Source organism: Scyliorhinus torazame, chromosome 5, assembly GCF_047496885.1.
Source record: "Scyliorhinus torazame isolate Kashiwa2021f chromosome 5, sScyTor2.1, whole genome shotgun sequence".
Taxonomy (NCBI): Eukaryota; Metazoa; Chordata; class Chondrichthyes; order Carcharhiniformes; family Scyliorhinidae; genus Scyliorhinus; species Scyliorhinus torazame.
Genome location: NC_092711.1, coordinates 254,100,654 through 254,117,974, shown reverse-complemented (window position 1 = coordinate 254,117,974; position 17,321 = coordinate 254,100,654). Strand labels below are relative to the sequence as shown.

The 17,321-nt window shown below is 48.6% G+C and overlaps 1 protein-coding gene across 2 annotated transcripts in view; it reads left to right on the top strand.

Moving 5' to 3' along the window:
* The first annotated feature begins 3,855 nt into the window (after nt 1-3,855).
* Nucleotides 3,856-17,321, top strand: part of LOC140421052 (BCL-6 corepressor-like protein 1) — a 516,176-nt gene continuing 502,710 nt past the window's right edge. For both annotated transcript variants that reach the window (XM_072505370.1, XM_072505367.1), the window contains exon 1: nt 3,856-4,121. The gene's annotated coding sequence lies outside the window, so the exon portion shown is untranslated. The remainder of the gene's footprint in view (nt 4,122-17,321) is intronic.

The following is a 17,321-nucleotide window of genomic DNA, read 5'->3' as shown; positions in this document are numbered from 1 at the left end:
CGCTCCGAAAGCTAGTGACATCGAAACAAACCTTTTGGACTTTAACCTGGTGTTGTAAGACTTTGTACTGTGTTCACCCCAGTCCAACGCCGGCATCTCCACATCAGGATGTTGATAGTAGGGGATTTAGCAATGGAATACCTTTGAATATCAAAGGGAGATGGTTAGATTCTCTCTTTTTGGAGGTTGCCATTGCCTGGCATTTGTGTGGCACAAATATTACTTGCCACTTGTCAGCCCTAGCGTGAATGTTGTCCAGGTCTATGCTGCATATTGGCACAGACTGCTTCAGTATCTGAGAAGTTGTGAATGGTACCAAATATTGTGCAATTATCAGCGAACATTCCCACTTCTTTATTTAAATAAATTTAGAGTACCCAATTCATTTTTTCCAATTAAGGGGTAATTTTAGCATAGCCAATTACCTAGCCTGCACATCTTTGGGTTGTGTGGGCGAAACCTACGCAAACACGGGGCGAATGTGCAAACTCCAAATGGACAGTGACCCAGAAACCGGAATCGAACCTGGGACCTCAGACTGTGCCACCCGTGCTGCCTTGAACATTCCCACTTTTGACCTGACAATGGAGGGAAGGTCATTGATGAAGCAACTGTCGATGGCTGGGCCTAGGACACTACCCTGAGCAACTCTTGCTATGATGTCCTGGAATTGAGTTCAAATTAAGTACCATAGTTTGATATTGCAATCGCAGGGTAATCCACAAGGTACTTTTGTTAATCATAGAATCATAGAATTTACAGTGCAGAAGGAGGCCATTCGGCCCATCGAGTCTGCACCGGCTCTTGGAAAGAGCACCCTACCCAAAGTCAACACCTCCACTCTATCCCCATAACCCAGTAACCCCACCCAACACTAAGGGCAATTTTGGACACTAAGGGCAATTTATCATGGCCAATCCATCTAACCTGCACATCTTTGGACTGTGGGAGGAAACCGGAGCATCCGGAGGAAACCCACGCACACACGGGGAGGATGTGCAGACCCCGCACAGACAGTGACCCAAGCTGGAATTGAACCTGGGACCCTAGAACTGTGAAGCAATTGTGCTATCCACAATGCTACCGTGCTACCGTGCTGCCCCTTAAGTTATCTAAATCCATTAAAATTATCAATTGTGTTGACTGCATACAGCAAAAATATACTGCTCATTTAAACCATTTGTATAAAATAACAAATGTGTAATTCCAGAAAGATAACACTATGCTGGAGATCTGTGGTCTAAGATCCAACGTCACAGAAATCAACCAACAGTTTGGTGGAGATTAAATGTTTTAATCTTGGGATTCAATTAAGTAAAATCTTGATTCTCAAAAACACTTGAGATTGGAAATGAGGACCACCTAATATGATCTAAACATTGATATAACAATAAGATTTATTGAACATTTCTCAAATCATGTCATGGCATTGGTTATATGAGGAAATCAGCATTAACATTTAAAAAGAGACTGGAATGTCTAAATATACAACTGGACAATTATGGGTTTAAGAGAGACTCTTGGAGGTTCTGAGAGTTGGTTGCAATTTTTACAGTGACTATGTGTATAAAGGGCTTCTCCGATGGCTTATCTGGTGAAATAAAAATATAATTGAGCCATCCAAATTAGAAGATTTGATATTTGGTTTCTGATGATATCAGTCACAATGTCAGTTGTTATCTACATTTGGCTGTAGTGCCTTAGGGTAGGGAGCAGAAAAATAAGACAGGATTCTGCTTCTGAATACGATTCATTGGCATCCTCCAGAAAAGTGCATCAGATGAGGATAGGATCAGACTTGATTGTCCTCTGGTCAAAGAGACTGTCAACATTCCCCATTAAGCTCACAAGTAAAGAATATTGACTTGGAAGAGATGTTGTGAGATGACTGGTACTATTTAAAATGTATTTTAGCTAGAAGCTGTGAATTCAATGAAAAGAAAGCAAGAAAATAATCTCCCACACCTGATGAACTATTCAAAAACATAGTGAGTGAGGAGTAGCAGACTTGAATTGGGCACCACCCATGTACACATACAAGGATTTGTGTCTAGCCTCTACTCATGTAATTGTGTGTTTTATTGCTTCATGGTGTGTTTGTAAATTCCAATGATCAATCACCATATTTTATGAACTTAAATATAATTGTAATAGTTGAAGACAAAGCAAAAAAGGGAAAATCTTTTGGCACCTTTGCTGAAAGATAGGACACGTCATTAGGCAGAAAGTGCCAAGTTTTAAAATGGGTGACACCACAATTATATTAGTATAGGTATTAGGTATATTAGTAACTATGTGAAGGTTAGATTTGACAGACTAGCTTTTGATAATAATATTTATCCATGTCACAAGTAGCTTACATTAACACTGCAATGAAGTTACTGTGAAAATCCCACACTCGGCGCCTGTTCAGGTACAGTGAGGGAGAATTCAGAATGTCCAATTCACCTAGCAAGCACGTCTTTCGGGAATTGTGGGAGGAAACCGGAGCACCTGGAGGAAACCCATGCAGACACGGGGAGAACGTGCAGACTCTGCACAGACAGTGACCCAAGACAGGAATCGATCCCGGGTCCCTGGTGCTGTGAAGCAACGTGTTAACCATTGTGCTACCATGTCGCCCATGGTTCTGCTGCAAATTTCTATGATTACAGTATATGCCAGGAAGAAATACATTTGCAAAAATGGGTTTTTGCACATTCTGACAAAGGGAAATTTAGAATTACAATAAACTGCTATCAGCAACCAAACTTCTTAACTCAAATCTAAATCACACGTTGTCCTACTATGCAGCTATGGATTGAGCAGACGGCAATGATATGGGCAGCACGGTAGCACAGTGGTTAGCACTGCTGCCTCACAGCACAAGGAACTCGGGTTCAATTCTGGCCTTGGGTGACTGCGTGGAATTTGCATGTTTTCTTCATGTGGGGCTCCTCTGGGTGCTCCGGTTTCCTCCCACAGTCCAAAGATATGCAGGTTAGGTGGATTGACTATGCTAAAAAATTGCCCCTTATTATTTAAAGATGTGCAGGTTAAGTGGGGTTACAGGAATAGGATGGGGGAGTGGGCCTGGGCAGGAGTGTTTTTTCAGAGTGTCTGTGTAAACTCAATGAGCCAAATGACCTTCTTCTGCACTGTAGGGGTTCTATGAAGATGGGGGGGGGGGGGGGGGGAGGGGAGGGAGGAGATGAAGATGAAGTTAGGAATGGGGACCCTGACTCCTAACTGATCCCCGAAGAGCATATGGGCATGCAAGCGAAGAATATTATTTTTCCTGCAAAGATTTTCTGGTCATAAAGGTTGGATGGTAACTTAGGTGTCATTTTGGCATTGGGAGAGCGAATGTTTAAAAAAGTCTCACTTTCTTAACTACTAGTTTAACTGATTCAGATCCATGTTCACTATTTGCTAAATATACAAGTCTTATTTGCTTGAGAGGGTAGACAGGATGGGTTCAATTAGTATTAGCCTCATAAATATGGTGAACATGTGTTTGTCCTGAGATGTTATAATGTGCTCTGATCAGCTGGTGTGTCATTTTCCTGTGCCCAGCACAAGTGAAAACGTAACTATTTTGGAACTTCGAACACTGCGACTGATGGCTTTAAGTGTCAATAAAAAAAACTCAGGTATGGGTCAGTGGAAAATGCAATGGTGAAAACTGGAAGGTAAAAAAATGCACAACCGTAAATGCAACAGCGGATGGACCAGGGCAAAATCTTTTTTCAGAAACTCAGTGGCGTATTTATCCTTGAATATCGAAAGGAGGAAGGTGATTTGCACAGGGTTGGCGGGTATTCGAGATGTGACCCTGGGAAAGGAGAACTACGAGGCGGCGCTAGGACCCCGGGGATGCGACTGCAGCGAGGAGTGGTGGAAATGTACGCAGCAGACAGCGATATGGAGCGAAAGTAAACTCATTCCTGGTTTCACATATTATTGTGTGCATTTAAAAAAAACATCGATTATAACAGCCCCAGCTCGGCGCTCCTGCACCGGCGGGACCCGCACTTTCACAGCCCCCGGAGGCGCTCCGGCTTCGGATCGGATCTGGATCGAGACCTGGAGCTTAGGACCTTCCTTGAACGAGAAAGGCAGCAGCTCCAAATTAAATCCAGGTACTGTGTTTTTGAAATAAAGGAGGTTGAGCTGGGTGGAGTGAGTTGAGCTGTGTCTGTGGGCGAGAGGCTGATGTGCCACCACGTACCCCTCGCCCTCACAACATCAACAAAAGAAGACGTTTCGCTTCTGCTGTGGGGGGCGAGCTCTCCAATTTCGTGTCAGTTTCACTCGCAGCTTGCTCTCTTTTTCTGCGCGAACCTTTTGACGGAGTGGGGATAATTGCAAATCCTAGACACGTGGTAAAAAAAACCATGCAAAGGATTTGATAATTAGAGGATGGGGCTAGGTTATTTGAAAACAAGTTTAAAGGCTCCCCGAGAAAGACATTTAAAAGGGTAAATGCCCAACTTCCGGGAAGCAACTTATTCCCATATTGCGCGATTATTTTATTTATTTGTGCACACAAGAACGATTTTTGGTCGCACAGAGTTCTTTTGCGACTACTTCATGTAGAGTGAGTTCATAGTTCGGGGGACCCAGGTGCCTCGTTTAGGTGCAATTGGCGTTTGCACTTGTGGAGGAGCCGGGCCCCACCGGGCTGAGGGGATCACAAATACTGGACTCTGTAATGATCAGGAATCTTGTCAAGGTTCAGGGGCTGCGGCCAGGCTGGGGTTAGGAGCTTAGAACAATCTCTTTGGAGGCGCAGGTCTCTGCCTCGTCCTTCAGGATATTTTCAAGGGATCCCGGAACGATCATAAATGTTTCAGTAGCAAAGGAATGAAAAGCAGAAAACGATATCCACTTAAATGTGCCATTTCTAATTTTTGGGCTACAAATTAAAAACAAACAAACAAGCCCCCCCCCCCGCCCCCCGTATGTCATGGTTGTTATTATGTTGCAAACGTGAATACGGAAAGGGACCAGCAAAATTGTAATTTTTTGATCGAGAGTTGTTGGTATGGGGTTCCCGGAGTGCTGTTTGTACAAGGTCCAGCGGCGGTGACCGCCCGTCACTGGGTGGAAGAAAGGATGTGACGGATTATTTAAATATCCATTGGACGCTTGTTATTCCGCTTCGAAAGGATAGACGAAACTAACAAACATGTGCCTTCTCTTAAACTCATCAGACATTCACAATGTTCCTGAACACTCAATATTGGGGATTTGTTCTTTAAATTAGCAACGCCATTCCCCAACCCAATCCAATCCCTGTCCGGGCAGCAAGTCCTCTGAAACAATTATTTTGTGTTTGATGTGCTGTGGCCTTGTTGCGCAAGCATCTTGCATTCAATTTCGAGAAAGTTTTCAAGCTGGGTTAGATCCCCGGCACTGTTATTAGCTGATCCCAGTGGAGCCGGTCGTTTAGGGCCAGTACCGTACTTCGCCTCAAATAAAAACTGGTGAAGGGACAGGCAGGTATCCGGTGATCCTCCTGCAAAGTCGGCTTGTTCATGAGAATAGGGTGGGCGAGAGTTTAGCCACGATGATCAAGGTAGCCAAGAATCCTGTGCCCATATTCCATGTCTAGGCCCAGATATTAAAAGAAAATGACCACGGGCTATTAGACTAGTGCATCGACAACATACAGTTGTTACTCAATATCAGTTTTTTTTCAGGACAAATGATGAACTCCAGGTGTATTTTTATAATGTCAGCATCGTAGGCAAAGTCTATTTATGGCCGATCCTAAATGCCCTGGGTGCAGCTGAGTGGTTTGCTAGGCCAATTCAAAAGGATTTTAAGAATCATTAACTTTGGTGTGGTCAAGGCAAAAAGGAGGTAAACCACTAAATTGCTGAGCACCTTGCTTCCAGACTCCAGTGTAAGTTTATATTGTTAATGGTTCTCTCTTCTACTGTCTGCCTCAACTCCAAATGTGTATACATCACCTCAAAAAGCCAACCCTTGATCCTTCCTCCCTGGAGGTTATTTTAAATTCTTTCATGGGATGTGAGCATTGCTGGCAAGGCCAATACTTGTTGCCCATCCTTAATTTCTCTTGAGAAGGTGGTGTTGAGCTGCCTTTGTGAAACACTGTAGTCCACCTGGTGCAGATACTCCCATGGTGCTGTTAGGAGCAGAGGTCCAGGATTTTGATCCAGGATCTTGTATATGGTACATAATGTGGTCACTGTGCATTGGTGGTGGAGGGAGTGAATAAGGTGGTGGATGCAGTGCCAATCAAGTAGGTTGCTTTGTCCTGGATGCTGTTGAGTGTTGTTGGAGCTTCACACATCCAGGCAAGTGGAAATTATTCCATCACATTCCAGACTTGTACCTTGTTGATGGTGGATTGGCTTTGGGGAGGCAGGAGGTGAGTTGATACTGCCTTGATATCAAGAACTGTCACTTTCACTTCTTTGGTCCATATTTAGACTGTAATAAGCCGAGCTGTGAGACCCTGGCAGAAACCAAATTGAGCATCAGTAAGAAGGTTATTGTTGAATAAATGCCTCTTGATAGCATTGTGACCGAAACCTTCCATCACTTTGCTGATTATTTAAAGTAGGCTGATGGCATGATGGGTGATAATTAGCCAAATTTTATTTGTCCTGCTTTTTGTGACAGGACATTACTGGGAAATAGTCCACATTGTTGGGTATGTACCAGTGTTGTAGCTGTACTGGAACACTTTGGCTAGGACCATGCTAGTTCTGGAGCAAATGTCTTCAGCACTACAGCCAGGATGTTGGCAGGGCCCATGGCCTTTTCTGTATCTCCTGCCTTCAGCCTTTCCTTGATATCGTGTGGAGTGAATTGAAAACAGCAGCAGCCAGAGCAGTGGCACCACGGCTGGCTCTGATGTTCAGAAGGGAGGGTCAAAGCGCAGAAGAGTAATAGTAATAGGGGACTCTATAGTCAGGGGCACAGATAGGCGCTTCTGTGGACGTGAAAGAGACTCCAGGATGGTATGTTGCCTCCCTGGTGCCAGGGTCCAGGATGTCTCCGAACGGGTCGAGGGAATCCTGAAGGGGGAGGGCAAACAGGCAGAGGTCGTTGTACATATTGGTACTAACGACATAGGCAGGAAGGGGCATGAGGTCCTGCAGCAGGAGTTCAGGGAGCTAGGCAGAAAGTTAAAAGACAGGACCTCGAGGGTTGTAATCTCGGGATTACTCCCTGTGCCACGTGCCAGTGAGGCTAGAAATAGGAAGATAGAGCAGATAAACGCGTGGCTAAAAGCTGGTGTAGGAGGGAGGGTTTCCATTATCTGGACCACCGGGAGCTCTTCCGGGGCAGGTGTGACCTGTATAAGAAGGACGGGTTGCATCTAAACCGGAGAGGCATAAATATCCTGGCCGCGAGGTTTGCTAGTGTCACACGGGAGGGTTTAAACTAGTATGGCAGGGGGGTGGGCACGGGAGCAATAGGTCAGAAGGTGAGAGCATTGAGGGAGAACTAGGGAATAGGGACAGTGTGGCTCTGAGGCAGAGCAGACGGGGAGAAGCTGCTGAACACAGCGGGTCTGGTGGCCTGAAGTGCATATGTTTTAATGCAAGGAGCATTACGGGTAAGGCAGATGAACTTAGAGCTTGGATTAGTACTTGGAACTATGATGTTGTTGCCATTACAGAGACCTGGTTGAGGGAAGGGCAGGATTGGCAGCTAAACGTTCCAGGATTTAGATGTTTCAGGCGGGATAGAGGGGGATGTAAAAGGGGAGGCGGAGTTGCGCTACTTGTTCGGGAGAATATCACAGCTGTACTGCGAGAGGACACCTCAGAGGGCAGTGAGGCTATATGGGTAGAGATCAGGAATAAGAAGGGTGCAGTCACAATGTTGGGGGTATACTACAGGCCTCCCAACAGCCAGCGGGAGATAGAGGAGCAGATAGGTAGACAGATTTTGGAAAAGAGTAAAAACAACAGGGTTGTGGTGATGGGAGACTTCAACTTCCCCAATATTGACTGGGACTCACTTAGTGCCAGGGGCTTAGACGGGGCGGAGTTTGTAAGGAGCATCCAGGAGGGCTTCTTAAAACAATATGTAGACAGTCCAACTAGGGAAGGGGCGGTACTGGACCTGGTATTGGGGAATGAGCCCGGCCAGGTGGTAGATGTTTCAGTAGGGGAGCATTTCGGTAACAGTGACCACAATTCAGTAAGTTTTAAAGTACTGGTGGACAAGGATAAGAGTGGTCCGAGGATGAATGTGCTAAATTGGGGGAAGGCTAATTATAACAATATTAGGCGGGAACTGAAGAACATAGATTGGGGGCGGATGTTTGAGGGCAAATCAACATCTGACATGTGGGAGGCTTTCAAGTGGCAGTTGAAAGGAATACAGGACCGGCATGTTCCTGTGAGGAAGAAAGATAAATATGGCAATTTTCGGGAACCTTGGATGACGAGTGATATTGTAGGCCTCGTCAAAAAGAAAAAGGAGGCATTTGTCAGGGCTAAAAGGCTGGGAACAGACGAAGCCTGCGTGGAATATAAGGAAAGTAGGAAGGAACTTAAGCAAGGAGTCAGGAGGGCTAGAAGGGGTCACGAAAAGTCATTGGCAAATAGGGTTAAGGAAAATCCCAAGGCTTTTTACACGTACATAAAAAGCAAGAGGGTAGCCAGGGAAAGGGTTGGCCCACTGAAGGATAGGCAAGGGAATCTATGTGTGGAGCCAGATGAAATGGGCGAGGTACTAAATGAATACTTTGCATCAGTATTCACCAAAGAGAAGGAATTGGTAGATGTTGAGTCTGGAGAAGGGGGTGTAGATAGCCTGGGTCACATTGTGATCCAAAAAGACGAGGTGTTGGGTGTCTTAAAAAATATTAAGGTAGATAAGTCCCCAGGGCCTGATGGGATCTACCCCAGAATACTGAAGGAGGCTGGAGAGGAAATTGCTGAGGCCTTGACAGAAATCTTTGGATCCTCGCTGTCTTCAGGGGATGTCCCGGAGGACTGGAGAATAGCCAATGTTGTTCCTCTGTTTAAGAAGGGTAGCAAGGATAATCCCGGGAACTACAGGCCGGTGAGCCTTACTTCAGTGGTAGGGAAATTACTGGAGAGAATTCTTCGAGACAGGATCTACTCCCATTTGGAAGCAAATGGACGTATTAGTGAGAGGCAGCACGGTTTTGTGAAGGGGAGGTCGTGTCTCACTAACTTGATAGAGTTTTTCGAGGAGGTCACTAAGATGATTGATGCAGGTAGGGCAGTAGATGTTGTCTATATGGACTTCAGTAAGGCCTTTGACAAGGTCCCTCATGGTAGACTAGTACAAAAGGTGAAGTCACACGGGATCAGGGGTGAGCTGGCAAGGTGGATACAGAACTGGCTAGGCCATAGAAGGCAGAGAGTAGCAAAGGGATGCTTTTCTAATTGGAAGGCTGTGACCAGTGGTGTTCCACAGGGATCAGTGCTGGGACCTTTGCTCTTTGTAGTATATATAAATGATTTGGAGGAAAATGTAACTGGTCTGATTAGTAAGTTTGCAGACGACACAAAGGTTGGTGGAATTGCGGATAGCGATGAGGACTGTCGGAGGATACAGCAGGATTTAGATTGTCTGGAAACTTGGGCGGAGAGATGGCAGATGGAGTTTAATCCGGACAAATGTGAGGTAATGCATTTTGGAAGGTCTAATACAGGTAGGGAATATACAGTGAATGGTAGAACCCTCAAGAGTATTGAAAGTCAAAGAGATCTAGGAGTACAGGTCATTGAAAGGGGCAACACAGGTGGAGAAGGTAGTCAAGAAGGCATACGGCATGCTTGCCTTCATTGGCCGGGGCATTGAGTATAAGAATTGGCAAGTCATGTTGCAGCTGTATAGAACCTTAGTTAGGCCACACTTGGAGTATAGTGTTCAATTCTGGTCGCCACACTACCAGAAGGATGTGGAGGCTTTAGAGAGGGTGCAGAAGAGATTTACCAGAATGTTGCCTGGTATGGAGGGCATTAGCTATGAGGAGCGATTGAATAAACTCGGTTTGTTCTCACTGGAACGAAGGAGGTTGAGGGGAGACCTGATAGAGGTATACAAAATTATGAGGGGCATAGGCAGAGTGGATAGTCAGAGGCTTTTCCCCAGGGTAGAGGGGTCAATTACTAGGGGGCACAGGTTTAAGGTGAGAGGGGCAAGGTTTAGAGTAGATGTACGAGGCAAGTTTTTTACGCAGAGGGTAGTGGGTGCCTGGAACTCGCTACCGGAGGAGGTAGTGGAAGCAGAGACGATAGGGACATTTAAGGGGCATCTTGACAAATATATGAATAGGATGGGAATAGAAGGATACGGACCCAGGAAGTGTAGAAGATTGTAGTTTAGTCGGGCAGCATGGTCGGCACGGGCTTGGAGGGCCGAAGGGCCTGTTCCTGTGCTGTACATTTCTTTGTTCTTTGTTCTTTGACTTGGCTGAAGACAGGTATTTATGATGAAAGGGATCTCGGGAGGAGACCAGGGTGGATAAACTACTCGGCCCTTCTGGTTGAAGATGGTTGCTTCAGATTTGACTTTGCACTGACATACTAGTCTCATGAATCATTGAGGATGGGGACAGGAGCCTCTCCTTGCGGTTTATTCTTTAACTGCCCATCACCATTCACAAATGGGTGTGGCAGGACAGCAAAACTTTGATTGTGGGATCACTAAGCTGACTTTTGCATGTTGCTTCTGCTGTTTCGTATTCATGTTGCAGCTTCATCTGTTTAGCATCTCATTGTTAGGTATGCTTGGTTCTGCTCCTGGTATGCACTCCTACATTCCTTATAATAATAATAATAATAATATTCCTTCGCTTATTGTCACAAGTAGGCTTCAATGAAGTTACTGTGAAAAGCTTCTAGTCACCACATTCCGACGCCTGTTCGGGGAGGCCGGTACGGGAATTGAATCCGCGCTGCTGGCATTGTTCTGCATTACAAGCCACCTGTTTAGCCCACTGTGCTAAACCAGCCCCTAATTGAACCAGGTTGACGCTGTCACTCGATGGTTATGTTAGAGTGAGGTACCCGGGGATGGGGGAATTGGGATAAGGCTGCAACAGGAGATGCGCCACAGGGGGCGGGGCTGGCTCAGGAAAGCATGGGCTTTTTCCTGCATTAGGGAAGGGCGGAGGGTGGGGGATGAAGGAGCGCAAGGTGGAGGAGGGATTTCCACACCGGGGGGGGAGGGGGGGGGGGTCAACGAGAAGGCGGAGGAAGCCGGGGTCAGCAGGAGTCAGCTGACTTACGGAAGTATTATGGGGGGAGCAAAAGAGCTAGATCCGGATCTAGCGGGGGGTGGGGGGGGGGGGGAATAGGGTTGCTGCTGCATTGGCCGAGGGGGAACTGAAAACGGAAGAGGTGGTCGGGGCGGGGGTTCCCCGTCTGGGGGACTGGAGACTGCGGGAGGCGCGGGCACGGGACTGACCTAAAATAGGAGATGGCTAGATGGCAGGTGGGGGGTGGGGGGGGGGGGTGGGAAGCCCCCCAATCCGGCTGATAACGTGGAATGTGAGGAGCCTAAATGGGCCGGTTAAGACGGCCCGAGTGTTAAAGGGACTGAAGGCAGACGTGGTCATGCTTCAGGAGACACATCTGAAGGTGGCAGACCAGGTCAGGTTAAGAAAGGGATGGGTACAAAGAACAAAGAAATGTACAGCACAGGAACAGGCCCTTCGGCCCTCCAAGCCTGTGCCGACCATGCTGCCCCACTAAACTACAATCTTCTACACTTCCTGGGTCCGTATCCCTCTATTCCCATCCTATTCATGTATTTGTCAAGATGCCCCTTAAACAGGTATTCCATTCGGGACTGGATGCGAAGAATAGAGTGGTGGCAATACTGGTGGGGAAGCGGGTGTCGTTTGAGGCCAAGAACATAGTAGCGGACAATGGAGGTCGATACGTGATGGTGAGCAGTAGGTTGCAGGGGACGTGGGTGGTATTGGTAAATGCATACCCCCCGAACTGGGAAGATGCTGGATTCATGAAGCGTATATTGGGGCGCATTCCGGACCTGGAGGTAGGAAGCTTGATAATGGGTGGGGATTTCAACACGGTGTTGGACCCAGCACTGGATCGTTCCAGATCTAGGACCGGAAAGAGGCCGGCTGCGGCCAAGGTGCTTAGGGGGTTTATGGACCAGATGGGGGTAGTGGATCTGTGGATATTTGCCAGGCCTCTGGCCAGGGAATTTTCTATTTTCTCCCACGTACACAAAGCCTACTCCGGGATAGATTTTTTTGTTCTGGGTAGGGCGCTGATCCCGAAAGTGGAGGGAACGGAGTATTCGGCCATAGCCATTTCAGACCATGCACCCCACTGGGTGGAACTGGAGTTGGGAGAGGAGAGGGAACAACGCCCGTTGTGGTGGCTGGATGTGGGACTGCTGGCAGATGAGGAGGTGTGCAGGAGGGTGCGGGGGTGCATTGAAAGATATTTGGAGGCCAACGACAACGGGGAGGTGCAGGTGGGGGTAGTATGGGAGGCGCTGAAGGCGGTGATTAGGGGAGAGTTAATCTCCATCAGGGCTGATAGGGAGAAGGGAGAGGGCAGGGAAAGGGAGAGGTTAGTGGGGGAGATTTTTAGAGTGGACAGGAGATATGCAGAGGCCCCTGAAGAGGGACTACTCAGGGAGAGGCGAAGTCTCCAGACGGAGTTCGACCTGTTGACCACAGGGAAGGCAGAGGCACAGTGGAGGAAAGCACAGGGGGCGACGTATGAGTATGGGGAGAAGGCGAGCCGGATGCTGGCCCACCAGCATAAGAGGATGGCAGCGAGGGAGATAGGTAGAGTCAAGGATGGAAGGGGAACTACGGTGTGGAGTGCGGTGAAAGTAAATGGGGCATTCAAGGCCTTCTATGAGGAGCTGTACAGACCCCAGCCCCCAGCGGGGGAAGAGGGGGTGCGACGATTCTTGGACCAACTGAGGTTCCCGAGGGTGGAGGAGCAGGAGGTGGCTGGTTTGTGGGCGCCAATTGGGTTGGAGGAGCTGATTAAAGGACTGGGGAACATGCAGGCAGGGAAGGCCCCGGGACCAGATGGGTTCCCGGTTGAGTTCTATAGGAAGTACGTAGACCTGTTAGGCCCGCTGCTGGTGAGGACTTTCAATGAGGCAAGGGAGGGGGGGACCTTGCCCTCGACAATGTCGGAGGCGATGATCTCTTTGATCCTGAAGCGGGATAAGGACCCACTGCAATGTGGGTCGTACAGGCCGATCTCGCTCCTCAACGTGGATGCTATGTTGCCGGCAAAAGTGCTGGCTACGAGGATCAAGGACTGTGTCCCGGGGGTGACTCACGAGGACCAGACGGGATTTGTAAAGGGCAGGCAGCTAAATACCAATGTGCGGAGGCTCCTAAACGTGATAATGATGCCATCGGTGGAGGGAGAGGCGGAGATAGTGGCAGCTATGGACGCGGAGAAGGCCTTTGACCGAGTAGAGTGGGAGTATCTCTGGGAAGTGTTGCGGAGGATTGGGTTCGGGGGAGGGTTTATTAGCTGGGTTAAGCTCCTATATAGAGCCCCGGTGGCGAGTGTGGTTACGAATCGGCGGAGGTCAGAGAATTTTCGGCTGTATCGAGGGACGAGGCAGGGGTGACCCCTGTCCCCCCTGTTGTTTGCATTAGCAATTGAACCTTTGGCCATGGCATTAAGGGAGTCCAGGAATTGGAGGGGGGTGGTCCAAGGGGGAGAGGAGCATCGAGTGTCGCTGTATGCAGACGACCTGTTGCTGTATGTGGCGGATCCAGTGGAGGGGATGGTGGAGGTCATGCAGATTCTAAGGGAGTTTGGGGACTTTTCGGGCTATAAGCTCAATGTAGGGAAAAGTGAGCTCTTCGTGGTGCACCCAGGGGATCAGGGAAGAGGGATAGATGATCTACCATTGAGGAGGGCGGAAAGGAGCTTTCTGTACTTGGGGATCCAAATAGCTAGGAGCTGGGGGACCCTGCATAAACCTAATTTAACGCGGCTGGTGGAGCAGATGGAGGAGGACTTCAAACGATGGGACATGTTGCCGCTCGCTAGCGGGCAGAGTACAGTCGATTAAAATGGTGGTCCTCCCGAGGTTTCTTTTTGTGTTCCAGTGCCTTCCAATTGTGATCACCAAGGCCTTTTTTAAGAGGGTAGGCAGGAGCATTATGGGTTTTGTGTGGGCAAACAAGACCCCGAGGGTAAGGAGGGGGTTTCTGGAGCGTAGTAGAGATAGAGGAGGGCTGGCGTTGCCGAATCTGGGTGGTTACTACTGGGCAGCCAATGTGGCGATGATCTGTAAGTGGGTGATGGAGGGAGAGGGGGCGGCATGGAAGAGGTTGGAGATGGCGTCCTGCAAAGGAACGAGCCTGGGGGCACTGGTGACGGCACCGTTGCCGCTCTTGCTGACAAGTTACACCACGAGTCAGGTGGTGGCGGCAACGCAAATGATCTGGGGCCAGTGGAGACGGCATAGGGGTGCGATGGGAGCCTCGGTGTGGTCCCCGATCAGGGGTAACCATAGGTTTGTCCCAGGAAGGATGGACGGGGGGTTTCAGAGCTGCCATCGGGCAGGGATTAGAAGAATGGGGGACCTGTTCATTGATGGGACGTTTGCGAGCCTAGGGGCGCTGGAGGAGAAGTTTGGGCTACCCCCGGGAGACGCTTTCAGGTACATGCAAGTGAGGGCGTTTGTGAGGCGACAGGTGAGGGAATTTCCGTTGCTCCCGGCACAGGGGATTCAAGACAGGGTGATTTCGGGTGTATGGGTCGGAGAGGGCAAGGTGTCGGCGATATGCCAGGAGATGAAAGAAGAGGGGGAGGCTTTGGTAGAGAAGCTGAAGGGTAAATGGGAGGAGGAGTTGGGGGAAGAGATTGAAGAGGGTCTGTGGGCTGATGCCCTGAGTAGGGTTAACTCTTCTTCCTCAACTGCCAGGCTTATCCTGATACAGTTTAAGGTTATTCAGAGCGCATATGACGGGGGCGAGGCTGAGTAGGTTCTTTGGGGTGGAAGACAGATGTGGGAGGAGCTCAAGAAGCCCTGCGAACCATGCCCATATATTTTGGTCATGCCCGGCACTGGATGGGTTCTGGTGGGGTGTTGCGAGAACTATACCTAAGGTGGTGAAAGTCCAGGTCAAGCCAAGTTGGGGGCTAGCACTATTTGGAGTGGCGGATGAGCCGGGAGTGCAGGAGGCGAAAGAGGCCGGCATTCTGGGCTTTGCGTCCCTGGTAGCCCGGCGGAGGACCTTGTTAGTGTGGAAAGATGCAAAGCCCCCCAGTGTGGAAGCCTGGATAAATGACATGGCAGGGTTTATCAAATTGGAGAGAATAAAGTTTGCCTTGAGAGGGTCTGCACAGGGGTTCTCCAGGCGGTGGCAACCGTTCCTAGACTATCTCGCGGAGCGTTAGATGAAGTTCGGTCAGCAGCAGCAACCCAGGGGGGGAGGGGATGGGGGGGACAACTCTTTCGGGGGGGGGGAAGGGGGGATGGGAAAGGGGTTTTTCCCTAGGGGCACTTGAGCAAGAAAATACATAAACGTTTGGGAAAGACGATATGTGCGGGAGGAATCCAATGTACAAAGTTCTGTATTATGTTGATTTGATATGTTTATGTCTTGCTATGCGACCTTTCTTTTCTTTTTTTTGTTACGGGGGATGGGGGAGACGGTTTGTATGGTTGAAAATTTTGTTGAAAAATTCTTAATAAACATATATTTTTAAAAAATGTTAGAGTGAGGTAAATGCTGGGCCATAAGGTTACAGATCCCGACTGAATACAATTCTACTTTCATCCCAACTCCAGCCTTCCTGTCCTCTCAAGTCTTTAAATATGCTGTCACAGCAGAAACTTGCCACAGCTACTTTGACAGCACCTTCCAAACCTTCAAACTACCACCTAAATGAACAAGAGAAGCTCACAGATGGGAACCTGTCAACTTGCAAGTTCCCTTCTAAACACACACCATCCTACTTATTGTCGTTCCTTCACTGACACGGGCAAAATGTGTAGCACTCCCTTGCTGCCAGCACTGGGTGTACCTATACATACCGCAAGTCCAAAAAGGAGTTTTACTACAACATTCTCAAGGGCAATTAGTTATAGAAAACAGCTGCTGGCCTTACCAATGATGCTCCAATGACCCCCAGAATAAATCAAAAACGTATTCCCGACGGCCCCAGGGAGATACTCAGGGAGTCCGGTAGTAATAGCATTGTTGAGAATTTGGAGGCAGTTTCGACAGCACTTCGGGTTGGGGGCAGGGTCAAGGGAAATGCCGATTTGGGGGAACCATAGATTTGAGCTAGGGAAGTGGGATGGAAATTATCGGACATCGGAAGAGAAAGGAATTAGGACACTAAAAGATTTGTTTCTTGGGGGTCGTTTTGCGGGATTGAAGGAGCTGGGAGCAAAGTATGGGCTGGAGCAGGGGGAAATATTTAGATACATGCAGGTTCGAGACTTTGCCAGAAAGGAGCTACAGAGCTTCCCAGTAGAGCCGGCTTCCACATTGCTGGAGGAGGTGCTGATGACAGGGGGACTGGAGAAGGGGGTAGTGTCGGCGGTTTACGGGGCTATTTTGGAGGAGGAGAATGCGCCGCAGGAAGGGATCAAGGCAAAGTGGGAGGAAGAGTTGGGAGAGGGTATGGAGGAGGGTTTCTGGTGTGAGGTGCTCCGGAGGGTGAATGCCTCCACCTCTTGTGTGAGGTTGGGGCTGATACAGCTGTAGGTGGTGTATAGAGAGCACCTTACAAGGGCGAGGATGAGCTGGCTCTTTGAGGGGGTAGAAGATGTGTGTGAACATTGCAGGGGGGACCCCGCAAACCACGTTCATATGTTTTGGTCCTGTCCAAACCTAGAGGATTATGGAAGAAGGTATTTAGGGTAATCGCTAAAGTAGTGCATGTGTAACTGGACCCAAGTCCTCGGGAGGCCATATTTGGGGTGTCGGACCAGCCGGGGTTGGAAACGGGCATGGAGGCAGATGTTGTAGCCTTCGCCTCGTTGATCGCCCGAAGGTGGATCCTGTTAGGGTGGAGATCAACCTCCCCACCCTGTGCCCTGGTGTGGCGGGGGAACCTTCTGGAATTCTTGACGCTTGAAAAGGTTATATTTGAACTGAGGGGAAGGATGGAGGGATTCTACAATTCATGGGCGTTATTCATTATGCACTTTCGAGAATTGGATCACATCGAACATTTTTGGGGCAGGGAGGGTTAGGGGGAGGGGTCTGTATGTGTTCATGGTGACTATGGATGATTCCTGATTCCTATTTGTTTATGTTAACATGCGGGCTAATGTCTGGGGTTTGGTGGAAAGATGTGATCGTTGTTATTGATATGGGGATTGACATTACA